Source organism: Petaurus breviceps, unplaced genomic scaffold, assembly GCF_028583685.1.
Source record: "Petaurus breviceps papuanus isolate PSGF00001 unplaced genomic scaffold, PetGlider_PUasm1.0 90977, whole genome shotgun sequence".
Classification (NCBI taxonomy): Eukaryota; Metazoa; Chordata; class Mammalia; order Diprotodontia; family Petauridae; genus Petaurus; species Petaurus breviceps.
Genome location: NW_027187391.1, coordinates 30,401,332 through 30,410,542, shown reverse-complemented (window position 1 = coordinate 30,410,542; position 9,211 = coordinate 30,401,332). Strand labels below are relative to the sequence as shown.

The 9,211-nt window shown below is 40.0% G+C and overlaps 1 long non-coding RNA gene across 1 annotated transcript in view; it reads left to right on the top strand.

Moving 5' to 3' along the window:
* LOC138153220 (uncharacterized) overlaps positions 1 to 5,687 on the top strand; it is a 38,277-nt gene extending 32,590 nt beyond the window's left edge. The window contains exon 3 of the long non-coding RNA XR_011166312.1: positions 4,977 to 5,687. This is a non-coding gene — a long non-coding RNA (uncharacterized lncRNA). The remainder of the gene's footprint in view (positions 1 to 4,976) is intronic.
* The last annotated feature ends 3,524 nt before the right edge of the window (positions 5,688 to 9,211 follow it).

The following is a 9,211-nucleotide window of genomic DNA, read 5'->3' as shown; positions in this document are numbered from 1 at the left end:
ACTGCATTGTTGATACATTTGGCAATGAGGGCGGGATCACAAAATGTCAGACCTCTATTTGGAAGCAGGCTTTAGAGGGAGAAATGGCTATCCCAATATGGGAGGATTTGTCTTATTCTTCTCTTGCCAGAGAATGGGCCAAAAGCATAGGACCCTGTGAAAACTGGGAACCAAGGCTACAAGAAGGAGAACCCAGAGATTTGGAAAGATATTTGCAAGGAATACCCATAGAACCAGGCAAAGAACTGTCAGGAGTGTGCAGGAGAGGCTGGATCCTGCTAAAAAGTTATGGTCTTATTCGTAAAAGTAGAGATAAGCTGCTGGAGGAAAAAGCTCAGATGGCAAGGGAGTCAGATGGCTTGTTTGAGAATTCTGTGCCACACTATTCAGAAGAGCAAGCTGGAGGGTCACAGGTGGTGGAAGAACAAGCTACTGTTCATATAGCTAAAACAAACAAACAAAAAAAACTAGCAGAAGGAATGTGCATGCAGCTTTTGTACAGGCTGGGTAGAGTTGCCCAGACAGCTGCCAGGAGAATGTGTTTGAGGAAAATGGAACAAAGTTAGAGGAGAAGTCTTCTAATGCAGAAGTTCTCCCCATATGAAGAAGGCAGGAGAACTGCCAGGGCCAAACAGAGTCCAGGGAGATAACTGAGGATTTCACTCAACAGGAGGTTACTGATTTATTGAGTAGATTCACTCAAAGAATGGGAAAGTCTGTAGTTTCTTGGATAGTAAGAATTACTGATGAAGGCACCAGAAGAATAGCACTGGATGGTGTGGATTGCTTAAAATTCATAAGCATTAGTCAGAATTCTTTTGTACACCAAGCTTTTAGGGATCACCATATGTGAGGAGGCATCAATAGAACTAATCTGTTAGCTTTAGTTGCAGAGGGATGCAAAAAACAATATCCTACTGACTCTATGTGGTCTGGTGGAGACAGACCCTGGTACTCACTGAGACGGTATGAGAAAGCAAAAGGAGGAGGTAATGAAAACTGTTATCATGGTTGGAGACGCAGATACATATCATAATACCTCCCTAGGAGTTCTTCATAGAAATATTATAGTGAAGATGGCTCCTCCTGCTTATAAGCACCTAATTCTGACTTTATTAATTCGGGAAGTAGGGCACTTCTTTCAGAGGTGCTGAATAAGATTTCACAATTAAGTGACTTAGGGGAATGGGAAAAAAATAAATTTCCTTGAGAGAGAAGAGTAAATAGCCTGAGGATTCAAAGAAAAAATAGATTGACAAGAAGAGAACTGTTTACTGCTCTATTGAGAGCAGGGGTGGATAGGTGGTATTCCAACAGAAGAGCTGCATAAGATGTACCAGGAAAAGGTACTTAACATTAGAATGAATAAGGAAGTAGGAACCACCCCTGAGGGTACTTCTGAATCCTTATATCCAAGTTTGCCAAACCTTCAGGGAGAATAGGAAATAGGCTGAGCCCCAACCCAGATTAAAGAAACATACAGAGGAGATTGCAGACCCCATATTGGTTTAACAACATATTAGAAGATTGGATCAACTACTGTGACTTTGCTCAATACTGCAGCTGAGGCCATACTTATCTATGGAAACCCTTATAAGTTTAAACTTGGTACTCCTATTACCATCACAGGACTTGGAGGGGCTGAAATATCAGCCAGACAAGTTAAAATAACAATGAAAACTGGTAATTACCTAAGAAAGAATATACTGTGGTTGTTGTACCCATTCCTGAATACATCATTGGAATAGATGTATTGAGAGACATGACTCTGAATTTACCTGAAGGAAGATGCCAATTAGCTGTAAGGAAGATAGGAATTAATACAGTTTTAGTGGGAAAAATAAAAATGGACCCAATCACTTTACCTGAACCTTCCAAAGTAATTACTTTAAAGCAGTATCATGTGCCAGGTGGGCAAGATGAAATTTCCACTACTATAAAGAAATATGTTGAAGCAGGAGTGTTAGTCCCTAAAACCATACGATGGAATAATCCTGTCTGGCCAGTACGAAAATCAGATGGGACATGGAGAATGACCGTGGATTATAGACAATTGAATAAGGTGACTCCTTTGTATGCTGCTGTTCCAGATACCATCACCTTAATAGAAAGGATCCAGAAATATGATTGGACTTGGTACACAGTTATTGACTTGGCGAATTCCTTTTTCACCATCCCAATAGACCCTAAACAATGGGACCAGTTCTCTTTCACTTGGCAGGGTAGATAATACTTTCACCCGCTTGCCACAAGGACAAATAGCCCCACTATTTGTCACAGGATTGTGGCTGAACAGTTGGATGAATTAAAGCTACCTGGTGTACAGCTAACCCACTACATTGATGATATCATGAAAAAGGGAAAAGGTGCAAAAGAAGTGGAGAGAAGTTTCACCATTCTAATTGAGCATATGAAAAGTAAAGGGTGGGAAATTAACCCTGCAAAGGTTCAAGGACCAGCTCAAAATGTAAAATTTTGGGGTATACAATGGAACAAGGTACTATGAGAGATTCTCCCACAAGCCCAACAAAAGATTCAGAATTTTCCCACCCCTACCAATAAGAAGGAGGCCCATAAGTTCATAGGATTGTTTGGATACTGGAGGCACCACATTCCACATTTGGGACAGATTTTGAAACCTTTACATAAAGTCACTCGGAAGAAATATGAATTTGATTGGGGACTTGAGCAGAGTAAAGCTTTTGAAGAAGCCAAGGCTGCCATACAATTGGCCCTAGATTTATGGCCCATGCAGAATGGTCCAGTGGAATTACAAATGGTCCAGTGGAAAACAAAAAAGCCAAAATGTACCCTTGGGATTTTGGTGTAGGAAACTCCATTCATCTGGAGTTCAGTATATACCTTTTGAAAAGCAGTGGTTAGCTGCATATTGGGCTTTGGTGGAAACTGAACAACTGACTCTGAGCCATGAGGTGATATTAAGACCTGGAATCCTGATTATGACCTGGGTAATGAGTACCCCAGTTTCTCACAGAATTGGACATGCCCAAGAGGCTAGTATAATCAAATGAAAGTGGTATATTCAAAATAGAGCAAAAACAGGCAAAAGTGGAGTCTCTGCTCTACATGAATCTGTAGCAAACATAGAAACTGAGGGGAATGACATACTCGCTGAGCCAAATCAACAGTTGGTACAGTCCTCTGTAAAATGGCATGAGGGATATGATGGATTAACTGAAGAACAAAAGAGACACGCATGGTTTACTGATCGGACAGCGAAATATTTGGGCCAAAAAAGACATTGGGAAGCAGTAGCCTATAACCCACATACTAGAGGGACCTTGGAAAGTACTAGGATAGGTGGAATATGCTGAACTTAAGGTGGTACATCAAGCCATCAAAATAGAACAAGTGGGTGGTAGCTAATGGGTTAGCTACATGGATACCCACATGGAAAAATCAAAATTACAAAATTCATGGCAAACAAGTCTGGGGTAAAGAATTATGGGAAGATATATGGAACATGTCTTTGGTTATTGATTTGTCAGTTTTTCATGTGGATGCTCACATGGCCCTCACCATACCAGAATGTGAGTACAATGCTCATCCTGATCTACTGGCGAAGATTGCTACTGAACATATTGTCCCTACTTTGACAACAACCGATGATCTAGTATTAGCAAAATGGGTCCACCAAATGGCTGTCCATTTAGGGGTACAAGCCACATACCAGTGGGCACAAAATCGAGGTATTAGTATTTCACATTCACTGTTAAAACAGATAGCAGAAGAATGTCATATATGTCAATTGGAAAAGGAATGAACTGTTCCTCAGGTAGTAACTGGAGAAATAGCAAGAGGAAAGGTCCCAGCCCAAATCTGGCAAATAGATTATATTGGTCCGCTACCACAAGATAAAGGATGCAGATTTATATGTACTTGTGTTGATGCTTATTCAGGTGTACTAGTGGCTTGTCCTTATAAGACTGCAATCCAGAAAAACACCTGTAAAACTCCAGCTCTCATTAAGTCTATATTATGGAACCCCATTGCAGATTCAAAGTGATAGTGGGTCACATTTCAAAGGTAATGAAATGAAAAGGTATTGTATACTAAACAATATAGAATGAATACATCATATTCCATATTATCCACAAGCATCTGGGTTAATTGAAAGAATGAATGAATGGAAAGAACGTTTAAGGAAGTTAAGTTCCAACAGTTCATATCAACATTGGAAGGATAATTTATTCATGGCTTTATGTAATTTGAATAATAGACCATTGGGAGGAAGTACACCTCTAGCCAGAATGATTACCCCAAATCTGCAAATTAGAAAACAACAAACATATAAGATCCCAAATATTGAGTATTGGACTTTGAGGCCAGATGTCCCAGCACTGTATCCAGGAGCACCTCTAAACATTTTTTTACATTGTTTAGAGGACTTTTGGTTGGACATAAAAGAAATAAGAAAAATATTCACTGGAATATGCATAAGAATCCCTAAAAATCACTTTGGACAGATTTTACCCAAATCAGTATTAGCAGCTCAAGGAATACATGTATTGGGTGGAGTAATAGATTATAATTATCAAGGACAAATTGTTGTGACATTCCACAATTTAGAATAGTTCAAATTATTATCATTCCTTGTAAAAACAATACTACTTGTATAAACTGACCCTCCTTCCAAAATAACCATCAGAGGAACTGAAGGATTTGGTTCTACTGATAAAATGAAATTGGGAGCTAAAGTATGGGTAAAACAGAAGACAGATGATGTTCCAAAGTATGAGGAGATTATAGCACATGGGAACAATAACACTGTAACTATTGTTTATTCAGAAGATGATTACCAAATTGTGCCCTTAACTCATATATTCTACCATGAATGAGGCTACAATAATGGTCTCATAGACTCTAGTAGCATGGCTGATCCTATATCTACCTTGTTTCTGATTATCGTCTCTTTGTTTATTCTTGGCTTTTTATCTGTTCACCTTGTTTGTTAGATTTGTTTCTGCAGGCTGAGAACCCTCCACCTATAGATGCCTGATAGATTAAGCTGGATGTCACCCCCTGTCCACAGTTGTGATGTGTCACCCCTGGACCTGGCATCAAGCTCATTCCAAGTGCTGTCTAAAGAACTGACCTCTCAAATGGGACCCCTTGGGACAGGAACAACTTGACATCCAATTTCAGCACCAAGTAGCCATGGAAGAAGATACCTTTGCCCCTTACCCTAAGATTTTGGGATCCCATTTATTTGGGGGGAATGATGGTGAGCTTGTTCTCAAGCCCCACCCTAAGGTATTGTTTTTTGTGTTTATTGTGTTCTATCCTTATTATATTGTTATAAAATTCTGTTGACACAGTTACTCCTAAAACTCCTATTAACCTATGCAATGAAATGTATTGTTCATGTATTTTTGCCAAGTAAGGGACATGAAAGATCTTGGGGACAAATGTCGCAGTAATGGGATTTGAAGATCTTTCATTTCCCCTTGAACTTGCTGATGTGGCAGGAAGGAGTGGAGCAGGAAGGAGTGGGGCAGGAAGGAGCCAGTGCAGTAACTGGAAGCAGAAGTGGTGGTGGCTCAAACTCCTTTTTTTTTGAGCCAGCCAGAATTTCTGCTAAGGATTCTTGCTGAGGACTACCAGGGAAGGGAACTACAGGGGGCTGGAGCTGCTGGGAGTGAGCTTCGTGAGGGTCAAGCAGTTACCATGAGTGAGAAGAGGAGGATCTTTGCCTGAGGTAGACTTCTGTTTTGAAAACTTGAGAATGTGGGTGTTTACTGAATTAACTATGTGTCCCAACTACATGGCTACTGTGATGGCTTAGACTTTCTGGTTTTGGGACTCAGTTTTGCGGTATTTGAATAAATGTTCTAGCTGTATCCCCAACGTATTAAGCCTGTTGCATTTTGTGATTAATAACCATATCAGCACATTTATAGTTACTGTAGGCATTATGAATACTGCATTGTTGATACAGGTGGTGATTGCTTTTTTTTTTTAAATACCATCTATGCCAAGAGGATTGTCCAAGAAAAGTCTTGAAAGCACTTAAATGATGGAAGACATAGAGGTGTCAGACTTGTGACCAGCAAAACTCCCAAATACAGTCAGATCTAGATTAAAATGTAATGGGAAAATGCTTAGTAAGATAAATAAAAATACAATACAATGTAGATTAATTTTATTTTTGGTTTTCTAAGTGAAATTGCAGCTCAGGATCTACTTCTATGTGAAGCTGACACCATTATTCTGGAAAATCTTTACAACCTTGCCACAATGTGGGTGTTTTGTGAAAGGACCAGCATTCCCTGTTTCTCTGGAACAGTGATTAACTTTCCTAAAAGGCCACAAAACTGTCGCAGGTACCAGATTCAACTCTGCCTCCCTTGACACAGTTTCCTCATCAGGTATGGGCATAAAAAGTTCCACTGTGTAATGGTAATGTAATTTTGAATTTGAAGATCCCTTTGTGTTGGCAAAAGTAGCAGGTACTTAGCACTTAGTAACTGATCAAGTCTCTGTTGGGGAAACAGAAGGCATGAACGAACACCTGTCTCCTGTTACTGATATAACAGGAAGGGGTTGGCTGAAACAGGCTGTGTGTATATAAGGAAAAGCCTGAGAGGCACAGTCAGAATTTCCTTGAGACTGAGATCTGGTGGCAGAGCAACTACAGAAGAATGGAGAACTGAGTTCTGAAAGCTTGTGGTGGTGGAACTTCTTCTGAACAGGAGGCCAGGAGCCAGGAGGCCAGGAGCCAGGAGCCCAGGTGTTCTGGAGCCCAGAAGCCAGAAGCCCAGGTGACTAAAGCATGATTGGGATACTGAGACTTTGTTTGTGGCTTGGTTGATCCTTGAATTTCATAGAGCAGAAATGGTGAAGGATCTGACATGAACCAGACCCTGTGAACTTTAGTGTTGCATTAGGACCTGCCCAGAGAGCTGGTCAAAGAACTGGGAGCTGTCTGCCATTGAACCCAGGTGACAGTCTGGTGAATCCAGGTAGTATCTGGGACCATGGAAGGGGATCCAGGGAATCTGAGAACAGGCCCCAAGTCAAGATGAAAAGACCTCTCCTTGGGTACTGAGTAATTATGGAATTTTAGTTTACTAGTGACCTAAGGGGTGGAGGGTTTTGTGTATGATACTTAGTAAGACTTTGCTGAATAAGTGACTGATTGTACCTTGAGATATTGTTACTGATAAGTGACTGATTGAGTTAATCAAGCCTTTGCCCCATGAGTGGAAGATTTTGACTGTATACTTTGAGACTACTGATGAGTGACTGATTGAGTTAACTTAAGAGTGACTATTTTACTTTGAAACTATGTTGTGAATATTATATTGTGATTTTCTGTGATAAGTTGTAATATTGTGAATGCTGTACCTTGATTTTCTGTGGATGTTTTGCTTTTGTTATGGAATAAATAGAGTGATCACTGTACTGTGTAATCAGAACCTTAAAAGCTGTTCACAGTTGCATTCTTCTGGAAAGCTGCGCATTACACTACATTATTAAATGGAGTCAAGGCTCCTCAACTTTGTACTTTGTCTGAAAAACATTACTCACCATCCTCTGTCCTGCTGGCCAGATGCATTTCCATAATTCAGACAAGGAGGGCTCTGTCCAGAATAGCTAATTGTATTCTTCATGAATGTCCTTGCCTTTTCAGGACAAAGTAAACCTCCTTTTTTCACTCTTCAATGACTTTTGAGTGTCTCATTTCATCGCCAAATCAAACCTGAACTAACGGGATGCTGATATTAGGTCTATCCTTAACACCCCAGGACATAGCTAGTTAAGTGTCTAAAGAAGGATTTGAACCCACATCTTCTTGATTCTAAGCCTGAGATTTGCTATACCACAAAATACTTTACCAGCTTAAAACACCATATAAATATGAGTAATTATTATTAAGTAGAGCTTCCGAAGGTAACAGAACCTGGGCAAATTTCCTTCCAATAATAAGAGTACAGAACTCAGAACTTACATTACCTCCATGAACCAGAAAGCAAGACTAATTGTGAGGGCTCTCATTTAGGCTGACCTTTCAGAAATGATGCTGGAAGGGTTATTGCCACCTTTGCCAAGAGGTACAATTTGGGGTTTTATACCACCTGCCTGCGAATCAGCATGTCTTATTTTGTTTGGGGAAACTACATTTTGCTATTCTAGCGATTCCTGCAGCTTTTCCAATTAAAAGTCCCTGCTCTTCTGAAGAGGCTTTGTAAGCTTTCTGGAAATGCCTTTGTGTTGATTCCCCTTTATTTGTGTTTCCTTTTTAGTGTCCTCTGTCCTCTTTGATATTGCCCAGAGCAAAGAAAGAATGTGCAAAGCTTAGATACAGAGCTGTGAAAGTGCTGCTAGTCATAGTAGCCAGTTACTTATATAAATAGATAGGAAACATCTGTGGGGACGCAGGAAGTTTCAGTTGGCTCTGTGCTTCTCTTAAAGAGCCGCCTGTGGGGTGAAGGTATAAAGGCCAGTATGAAAGAAGTACCTGAGATGGGGTACAAAATGAATTTAAAATAAGAAGCCAGGAGGGAAGCAAGATTGAAGAACTATAAGGGGAAGTAGTAGTAGAGAAATGCAAGTCTGGATCACCCCCTTCAGAGACAGGGACTGGATTAGTGATTTCATTGGTATATAGGCATCTCCCAAAAGAGAAAAGTTCCCTCTTGCAATGTAAGTCATCACCTTCTTTGCAATTTATAGTCTTAAAGAGTAGAACACCTAAAGGTGAAATGACTTGCCCTGGATCACAGAGTCAGTATGTATCAGAGATAGTATGTGAATCAAAATTGGAATGAATTTTTTTTAAGTAAAATATTCAATCCAAGTCTCTCTTTCTCCACTTTTCCCCACTTGGAAACACTGCTCTTCATCTCTCTTCCACATTCACAAGGTGCTCAGTGTCCCTATACTAATATATGCAAAATGCTTTGTGGCATAGTGAATCAGATACCAGAACTGCAAAAGTCAAGAGACTAGGTCTGAATCCCACCTGAGGTACTGTTAGATCAAAGGCAAATTACTTGAGCTTTTAGAACCTGTTTCCTCACTTAACCTCAGTTTCCTTATTTGTAAAATGGAGCTAATAATGGAATCTAACTCAGAGGGTTATTGTAAGTCAACCGGCATGTATTAAATTGCTACTATGAGTTACATAGTATGTAGTAAACTGTGTTGTACAGTTTAAGACTGGACAAAAGATATGAGAATCATTAGC